Here is a 10,816-nt window from a genome sequence, read left to right on the forward strand (position 1 = left end):
TCCCTAACAAGAGTATTTATATCACAGTTTCAAAAATATTATCGCCAAAACTTGATGTGTGACTCCAATGGTTGCCCATGAACCTTGCTCAACTTTGGATCCATTACGTAGAACTAAATTCACAATGAAGTTGGTGGGAAACATAAGTGGGGGGTAGATTTTATTTGTTATTTATTTTTTCACCTTTCCCATAACAAGTACTATTGAGAGAGATAATCCTCCACAGGTCTCTGGAGCTCCTACATGTCTTACTGGGTCTGCCAGGAATGCAGAGCTCTGACTGCTCTTTGCCCAGATTCTTATTCAAGGTTGAGTTTGCAGTCAGCAGCTTTAAGGGATAAGGTCGTGTCTCACCAGGAAAAAGAACAGCCTTGTTTACTGCTTGCTATAAAAGCAGAGTCCTTACCAAGTTCTCTGTTCCCCAGATGCAAAGCAAACACATTGCATGTGCACCACCCGTTTGTCCCACGGTGTCACCCATGTGGGATCTGGGGGCAAAGAGATTTTTGCAAACATGCTCATGCTGCTTCCTGCCATGAGCAATAAAGTCCTTGCCACCTGGCCAGTGGTCTTGTGTTTTCTACTAGTACCCAAGAAACAGCAATAGGCTAACTTATTTGCTTATAAGTAGGGTAAAATCAAATGCTACTTCCTTCAAGTATGTATTACTTTTGTGATAGCAAACCAATTGACATTATTATAAAATTAGAAATGATCCTTCTCTAGCAAATTGTTACTTTCCTTCCTTGATTCTCTAGTTAACACTGATTGAGGGGCGCCTGAGTGGCTCAGTCAGTTAAGCATTAGACTTCGGTTCAGGTCATGATCTCACCATTGGTGAGTTCAAGCCGAACACGGGGCTCAGTGCTGACAGCTCAGAGCCTAGAGCCTGATTTGAATTCTATGTCTCCCTCACTCTCTGCCAGTCTCTCTCTCTCTCAAAAATAAATGTTAAAAAAATAATAAATAAAATTGACTGAAATGCATTGATATGTTTCTATAAACAAATACCCAAATACCTAGGACAGAAAATGGGAGCCTAAGTCATTACATTTTATGACTATTGCCTTTCAGATTAGAAAACATATTTCTCAAGCATCTCAGCAAAATTCAGCTTTCTAGTAAAACTAATTCTGGGTAGTCTGGAGCCGATCCCTGCAGCCACTCCTTTCAATAGTTGGCATCTTTTTTTGGGGGGGGGGGTTGTTTTTGTTTAATATTTATTTATTTTTTAGAGAGAGAGAGAGAACACGCTGGGGTGGGGCTGAGAGAGAAGGAGACACAGAATCTGAAGCAGGCTCTAGGCTCTGAGCTGTCAGCACAGAGCCGACTCAGGGCTTGAACTCATGAACCACAAGATCATGATCTGAGATGAAGTCGGAAGGACTGACACTTAATGGACTGAACCACCCAGGTGCCCCCATAGCTGGCGTCTTGCAGTGATTTCCCCATCTAGCTTCCTATATGCCTAAGAGTGGGCAAGGGATTCTGCCCATGCACCGTGCATTCCTCCAAACGCCGGCCCCCCTTCTTCAGTAGCAGCTAAATGTGCTAATCTCTAGATCCAGAGGCTTCAACCTCTCCTCCAAAGTTGTCTCTACCCTTGTCTCCCCAGGGAGAAAGAAGCAGGATCTCCTCAGGGTCCTAAAACCATAAGCTCTGGATTTCCCTGGGGTTGGAAGGAGGGGAGGCCATCTCCCAGCTTTAGACACAGGAAGGAGGCTTGCCTTCCAGTGGGGGTGGGAAAAGGAAGCACTAAGATTAATTAGCTGTATCTCAGCAAGTTACTCTGTAACATCTCTCCTCAGTGTTTTCAATCCCTTGACTCCAGCACTGCCTGTAGTACAGAGCATTCTACATCCATCCATCTCCCAGCTGGAGTCTCCTATTTGTGCATGTGTCAGGGAGGGAAGGATATCCTTCTCTAGTCTTCTGACTTGTCTTTTGACGTCCTCAGTTATATACATTGTATCTTCAGGGCTCAGCGCAATTCTCCTTTCTGCTGGGAAACTTTCCCAACTGCCCCAGTCTGGACAAAACACATTTCTGATCGCCATGGCAACTGAGATGCACGTCTCCACCCCAGCAATCTCCATTCTGTACTGTCATGCTTTTTTCAGAGTAAACTATTTCTCTAGGCCCATCTTTATGACTGGCTCACAGCAGGTGCACAGTATTTACTTGTGACTATGTAAAATATCCAACACATGTGTTGTGTGCCCTTTTTTGGGGGGGGGGGGTACAGAGAGAGACAGAGCATGAACGGGGGAGGGGCAGAGAGAGAGGGAGACACAGAATCGGAAACAGGCTCCAGGCTCCAAGCCATCAGCCCAGAGCCTGACGCGGGGCTCGAACTCACGGACCGCGAGATCGTGACCTGGCTGAAGTCGGACGCTTAACCGATTGCGCCACCCAGGCACCCCAATGTGCCCTTTGACCAGTTATTGCTTTCATGCAAGCCTCAGGTGTCTCATCATTTCAGAATTTACACAGCCTACAATATTGTGAGAAGGCTTAATCAACTGTTTTATGCATTTTAGTAATAAGAATAGGATTATTAAGCAGAGGACTATCTGGAATTTCAGAACCTGGTATATTTGCTTGAGGGTTTCTTCTCCAACTTATGTCCTGGGGTATTTGCAGAGAGTACCATTCAATTGTAAAAAGACAAGACTTCTGAAGGGAAGCTCTAGAAACACTGGAGTGGACCTAGAACTTGCAGCCTTGCTGTGTGGTGCCATATCCACCAGAGGGCAGTGTAACATCAATGTTGTGGAGCTTTGCCTTTCAGAGCCCTCAGAATGCAGTGTTTTTCAGATAGCTCACAAGCAACTTCCCTCCCCACACCCGTCCCAGCCATTTGGATGAAAATCTTTATTAAATGTATTACATGCTCTTCTAGCCATTATAAGAATATTGTTATCATTGTTTCCTGTGAGTTACTGTCACCATTTTCTGTCATTGGATTAGCTTCATTCGAGGCCATTGCTGCTTTTCCGCCATCATGCAGAAAAACTGTCTAAAGGAAGTAAGAGCTAGCCATAGTCTGTGCATTCATGTTTTAGAAATAAAGTGGATTGCTTTTCCTTTGTAAAGCCAAAATAGACTTATTCCAGAAGATTTAGAGGGAAGAAATGAAAAAGTAGTGAGACCCTCCCCCACCCCCGACCACAAACTCTCACTACTTTTGTCCCCTCTGCCTGTACTTATCAAGAGCCAGAATATTCCAGGTTTTGTGGTGAGCCTCAAAAGTGCAGAGATAAATACAGTGATGAGCTTGCTTTTAGGGAGTGTGCTGTCCAGTGGGGAAGGCTGACGGACAACAAAGAGATTATTACAATCAAGCATAACGCGGGCTTTAATGCAAATATGCACCAAGTTCTCTGAGAGCATACAGTGGAGGCTAAGTGAGAGAAAATGCTTTTTAGAAGAAGGGCCAATCAATGAAGTTGGATTTTGGAAAACCATGTATGATGGTGGGGCAGGTAGAGGAAACAAGAAATCAGCTGACAGAAATACACCTTTCTCTTGAGGAATCCTTAGTGATAGTAATATTCTGGCCTCCCCAAGGGTTTGTACTGTAAGCACGCAGCAGAGTGCCTGATACACGGTGGGGGCGCAGGTAAAGTTTGTTAGTATATGAATATGAACCTCTATGATTTTGCTGGGCTACTGATGTCCCTATAAGTTTTTGTCCCTGTGCTACTAGCCTCTCTCAGGTATTCACGTGGCCTCCTCCTTCACTTCATTCCGTTTTCTGCTCACATTATCCACTTCATTCTCTTACCCTTCAGAGCACTTACTATTGTCTGATGTCATATTACACCTATTGTCTGTGTGCCCCCACAAGAATGTAAGCTCAGGGAGGGCAGGGGCCTTATTTTGATCACTGGTGGGTCTCTAGTGCCTGTAATAGTTCTTAAAACACAGGAGATGCTTGATAAATATTCTTCTGAAAACGTAAAAGGAACAAGTATGAGAGTTATCAACTTTGCTTTTACTTTGTAATTGAAAATGCATAGATGGGGGCGCCTGGGTGGCTCAGGTGGTTAAGCGACCGACTTTGGCTCAGGTCATAATCTCAAGGTTCATGGGTTTAAGCCCCACATCAGGCTCTGTGCTGACAGCTCAGATCCTGGAGCTCGCTTTGGCTTCTGTGTCTCCCTCTTTGCTCCTCCCCAGCTGGTGCTCTGTCTCTCTCTCAAAAATAAATAAACATTAAAGAGATGTTTTAAGAAAAACATATGTATATGTATACTTTTTAAAGCAAACAATGGAGTAAGGTTGCTATAGCATGTTAGGGCATTTATTGGAACATCCAATATTTTATTGGAAAACTGACAAATAAAATAAGAAAAGAAAGAAACCCAGTTGTACCTATTCAGCTCCCATTCTCTTCCTCTTATTTATTCCAAGGAAAGAGAAGAAAATCATCCATGACAAGTAGCAGCTGTCAAATAGGAAGCTTCATGCTCCGGGAAAAGCGAAATCTCCCACCATGCAAACTCATGTACTACAGGTTCAAGTACACTTTTCTTCTGTAGGGAAATTGGAAAGACTGAAATGAGCTCACCCATCAGTGTTACCTCCAGCCTTCCTTGCTCTGTGGTATTCTACAACTCTGAAAGTTATGGAAAATGGATAGTAATACAAGTAATTCTTGTCCATGGAAAACAAATGGGTTGGGAGGAATGTGAGATCACCCTGTGGCATCTATCTGCGAATTCACTTCAGCACTGCTTATCTGAATATAAGCGTGGACAGTGTTGAGTCTCCTCTGGATGGGTCATATAACATCCTCTTGTTTTCCTCATTACTTAATGAGCTGCATAGAACATTTCACAAGCGTTTGTTTTATATTTGTATGAGAGTCCGATTTTACATTTTTAAAAGAATAATCACTTAACATTAGTAACCTATTGGAAAAATGTCACCACAACCATCATCTTATATGCAATGCATCTTTTCAGTGGAAGCAAATTCATTTGCATTTTCTTGGTGAAGGGAATTTGTTTCATTCCTCTGACTTAAGAGGATGGAGTGGGGGGCTCTACCCCCTTCGGATAGCAAAGATCAACTAGGTACCCTCAATCCTGTTGAGAATTACTTTTTGGTCCTTAAAGATTGGACATTTCTCACGAACATGTTACTGCCCAACAGCCAATCACAAGCTTGCCTCTCTATGCTGGTAATGCTATTCTGCAGGACATCCCCACGATAGTTTGTATGCGGTGGCTGTGTGTGTGACAAGAGTTAGGAGAAGAATGTGAACTTGCTGGTAAGAACTGTGACAAGACCCATAGCAAACAGAACCTTTGTTTTCAAGGGGAAAGGGACAGTCTTTTCAACAAATGGTGCTGGGAAAACTGGATATCCACATGCAAGAGAATGAAATTGGGCCCTTACCTTACACTCCATAGGAGATTTAACTCAAAATAGATTGAAGACCTACACTTAAGAGCTAAAACTCTAAGACTCTTAGAAGAAAACATAGGAGAAACCCATTATGATACTGGATTTGACAATGATTTGTGGGATGTGACACCAAAAGCATAGTCAACAAAAGACAAAATCAATTGGACTTCTTCAAAATTAAAAACTTTGGTGCAGCGGGGCGCCTGGGTGGCGCAGTTGGTTAAGCGTCCGACTTCAGCCAGGTCACGATCTCGCGGTCCGTGAGTTCGAGCCCCGCATCAGGCTCTGGGCTGATGGCTCAGAGCTTGGAGCCTGTTTCCGATTCTGTGTCTCCCTCTCTCTCTGCCCCTCCCCCGTTCATGCTCTGTCTCTCTCTGTCCCAAAAATAAATAAAAACGTTGAAAAAAAATTAAAAAAAAAAAAACTTTGGTGCAGCAAAAGGAACTATCAAGATGGCAAAAAGCCAACCTATAGAATGGGAGAAACTATTTGCAAGACATATATATCTGATAGAAGATTAATATCCAGCATATATGAAGAACTCCTACAACTCAACAGCAAAACAACCAATCCAATTTTTAAATGAGCAAATAACTTGAGTAGACATTTCTCTAAAGAAGACATACGAATGACCAATGAGCGCACGAAAAGATCCCCGACCTCATAATCATTAGGGAAATACAAATCAAAAACTCAGTGAGCTATCACTTCCACCTATTAGGATGACTATTTTCAGAAAAAGAAAAAAAATGAAAGAAAGAGAAAATAACAAGTGTTAGTGAGGATATAGAGAAACCCTCCTACGTTGTTGGTGGGAATGTAGAATGTTGTGACCTTTGTGAAAAGGAGGTTCCTCAAAAACTGAAACATAGTATTACCATATGATGTAACAATTCCACTCCCCGAAAGAATGGAGAGCAGGAACTCAGATACTTTTACATCAATGTTTGTAGCAGCACTATTCACCATAACCCAACAGAGGAAATAGCCCAAATGTCCATTAACAGATGAATGGATATACAAAATGTAGCATACACGTGAGGGAATATTATTCAGCCCTTAAAAAGAATGAAATTCTGATCATACCACAACATGGATGAACCTTGAAAACATCTTGCTAAGGGAAAAAAGCCAGACATCAAAGGCTACACATTGTATGATTCCATGCAAACAAGGTGCCTAGGATAGACAAATTAATAGATGGAAAAAAGTAGAAGTTGCCAGAGGCTTGGGAGAGAGTGACAGGGATTGAGTGTTTAATAGGTACAAAGTTTCCGTCGGGGATGATATTCTGGAGATGGATAGTAGTAACGGCTGTGCAACACTGCAATTGAATTGTCACTAAATGTACACTTAAAAATAATTAGGGGCGTGTGGCTGGCTCGGTTGGTAGAACATGTGATTCTTGACTTCAGGATCATGAGATCAAGACCCACATTGGGTGTAAAGCTTACTAGAATTAAATAAATAAACGTATTTTTTAAAGTTTATTATTTCTGAGAAAGAGAGTGCGAGTGGGGGAGGAGCAGAGAGAGGGAGACACAGAATCCGAAGCAGGTTCCAGGCTCTGAGCTGTCAGCACAGAGCCCGTCGCGGGACTCAAACCCATGAACCGTGAGACCACGACCTGAACTGGAGTTGGATGCTTAACCGGCTGAGCCACCCAGGCACCCCTAAATAAAAATAATTAAAATAGCAAAATTTGGGGCACGTGGGTGGCTCAGCTGGTTAAGCATAAGACTCTTGATTTTGATTCAGGTCATGATCTCATAGTTTGTGGGATTGAGCCCCACATCAGACTCTGCCCTGACAGTGTGGATCCTGTTTGGGATTCTCTCTCTCTCCCTCACTCTCTGTCCCTTCCCCGCTCACACTCTCTCTCTCACTCTCTCTGTCTCAAAATAAAAACTTTAAAAAATGGTAAAATGTGTGTTTTGTAAGTTTTACCACAATTAAACACGCACATACACACACACACAGAAAGAGAGAAGAAAGAAATTGGTATGTTACTGAAAACAATAAAGCTGAAAAAAAATTAAAACAAGAATCCAGGCATGACTCAAATAGTTATGCGAGTAAGTAAATATCAAAGACAATGTTTTGAACCAGAAGGGAAAGATGTTCAGATGTTAACTCCTGTGTACGAGCAAGCACCACAGTCCAGAGAAATAGTGATAGCAAATGATAACAAATTAGATGTCTAGTGTGGGAATGGGTAGCTATGTTGTCTTTTTGGCCAAAAACCTGATTCCACTAGCTTCCAAATGTCTGTATTTAATTTCTATTGATTTACTTTACCCACAGTTTAAAATGGACTCCATACGCTGAAATCGGGGGACTTAGGGACAACGAGACAAGGAGGCCCAGGGCCACCAAGCCACCACACCTTCCTTTGGTTGTTTCCTCTCTGCAGAACTCTCTCCAGAGCATCTCTCGCTCTTCTCTGCCTGCCTGGGAAACAAGACACCAGACCTGGGGAGCAGCTTTCATCTCCTGGGGAGGCAACCCCTCCTCCTCAGAACATACTTCCCTCCCCATGTTCGCATAGATTAAGTTTGAGAAAGAGACAGAGGGAGAGTGGGTCAGGAGCAGAGAGAGGAGACACAGAATCTGAGTTATTTCAGTAGCTTCCTAACTGGTCCCCTTGCGTCCACCCTGCATCCTTCCTGCATCCATCCTCCGTCTGTCTCTGCCTCCGTCTCTCTATGCTGCAGCCAGACCGATCCTGCTAATGTGAGACACAGGGTCCCTCTGCTCAGATGCCTCTGCAGCTGCCCTTTTCATGCAGAGTAAAACCAATTTGCTTTTCCATTCTCTCTCGGACCTCATCTCCTGAACTCTATCCACTCAGGCACGCTGGCCTCTTTGCTGTTCCCCTCTGCACTGTCCAGAGCAGGGACCCTCTCAACTCAGGTCCCTTGTGTTTGCTGTTTTCTAACACTGGGAAACTCCTCTTCTAGACACCCACATAGCCACATGGCTCATTCCCTCAACTCCTTCAGGTCTTTGTTCAATGTTTACCTTCTTGGTGAACTGTAAACCATCTCACTTAAAATTGAACCACTGCAGGGGCACCTGGGTGTCTCAGCTGTTAAGCATCTGACTTCAGCTCAGGTCATGATCTCACGGTTCGTGGGTTTGAGCCCCACATCAAGCTCTGTGCTGACAGCTCAGAGCCTGGAGCCTGCTTCGGATTCTCTGCCTCCCTCTCTCTCTGCCCCTCCCCACTCACACTCTGTCTCTCAAAAATAAAGAAACGTAAAAAAAAGTTTTTTTTTAAAAATTGAACCACTGCAGGTGCCACTGTGCCTGTTCCTTCCTGCTTTGTTTCCTTTCAGAGAACTGATCAGAATCTAGTGCATAATAGAGTTATATTTCCACACTTAGGTTTGGTTTATTGTCTTTATTCCCATTAGAGTGTAAGTTCCACAAGGTAGGGAGTTTCTTACCTGTCTGGCTTATTGATATGTGATAAGTACCTAGAATAGTGCCTGGCACCTAGTAGGGCTTACTAAATATTTGCTGAACGAATGGATGGCCAACTGTTGACTCTGCACAGAGACCAACATAAAAACCTCTTGACCAAGCAAAGCTGATTATTACTTATTGCAGCAAGGGGAAACACCACCTTGATAGAGTCAAAGGGGAAAGTAGGTCGAAGGTACTTACAGAATTTTGGAGTCTAAGCTCTCATGATTTAAGGTGGGTTTTCCAAGGCAGGAAACTAGCTGGCATAGTAGTTTAGGATTAGTGGACATGGCAAGGTGAGGGTCTGAAGGCACGCTTTTATGAGCAAAATATCCTCCTGAGAAGTGACTTACTGGGTCAGTGAACAAACTGCCTTCTTGATAAGACAGCTGTTTGACCAGAGAGCAAACCACCCAGGTAACTCCGTGAACAACAGTTTTCTGAAGCACACAGTAAAGTTGTTAGTTTGCAGTCTTTTCTTCTGTTCAGTTTCTGTTGATGCAGGGGGTCTCAGCTCTCAGCATCAATTAATGTGTACAACTCAGTGGACTCAAACATGCTTAGCCTTGCTACCTTTTTTGGAAACATAATCTTACTGTGGAAGTCTAGTTCACAGAACAGATAAACCATAGAATTGCTTTCTTTGGTTGAGCTGAGATAGCCCAGAATCTGCTGCCCATGCTACCCCTGGCCCCAGCACAATCTGAAAAGCTAATTCAGATTTGGAAAGCAGAAGACACTCTGCCTGAGTATATCCTTTTTCCAAACATTTTTTCAAGGTCATATGTTTACATAGCTTTTGTTATAGAGTGATTGCTAATAGGCTGAGAGGGGCAGCACGTATGTGAAAGAATTGGCAGGTCCATTCTGACTGGGTGATGCCCCTGCCATAAGACTGTTAAATATTTGACTACCACGCGTGATTATATCTATGAAGGGAAGACGTTAGAGGAGGCAACAAGGAAGGACAATTGCGGGACATGTACAGAAGACAGGGTGGTGTCTTTCTCCACATTTGCTATTCCATGACCCAGTGGAGCAGACTGTTGAGAGGCAATACTGAGCTGCTTATAGAAGACAAATATTAAACTTATGCACATTTGAAAACAAAAATGGCTCTCTGGCGGGTAACTTCTAAGGTGGCCTCCAATAATTCCTGCTTCCTAGTATTTATGATCCTGTGGTCCTCTCTCCCTGAGTGTGAGCTGGACCTAATGACTTGTTTCTAATGAGTAGAACACGGCAATAATGAAGGGATGTCACTTCTAAATTAGATAACAAAAGGAGTGTGACTTCTGCCCCACTCGCTTTCTGTCTCTTGCTAGCTCACTCTCGGGGAAGCTGCCATCAGATTATGCCCTATGGAAAGGCCCTTGTGGTAGGCAACTGATGTCTCCAGCCAACAGCCAGCAAGACCTGCCACCAGACACGTGAGAGAGCTTGAAAGTGGATCTCATCTTAGGTGAGCTTTGAGATGACTGTGGCCCCAGCCCACAACTTGATCACAGCCTGAAGAGAGACCCTGAGTCAGAATCACCCAGCTCAGCCACCCCTGGATTCCTGACCCACAGAACTGTGAGACAATAAATGTTTGTTGTTGTAAGCTGCTAATTTTGGAGTAATTTCTCACCCAGAAATAGATAGCTAATAAAGGGTGTGTGTGTGTGTGTGTGTGTGTGTGTGTGTGTGTGATTTTGAGGTAATGTCAAGGTATTTTATCCAGGCAGAAAAATACCACAAGACTTCATATGTAATATGCTTGCTTTGGAGAATTTGTCATGGCCCTGGGTCTTCCCTCTGCCTTGGAAGACCAGAAATAGATTCGTCAGCTCAGCATAACAGATTCATCTTTAGTCAGACTCACATGAACTAGATCTATGAGACTTCTATGACAACACCGAATGCTAGTTATTAAATTATAATGAGACAAAAA

The sequence above is a fragment of the Prionailurus bengalensis genome, chromosome A3 (assembly GCF_016509475.1).
Source record: "Prionailurus bengalensis isolate Pbe53 chromosome A3, Fcat_Pben_1.1_paternal_pri, whole genome shotgun sequence".
NCBI lineage: Eukaryota > Metazoa > Chordata > Mammalia > Carnivora > Felidae > Prionailurus > Prionailurus bengalensis.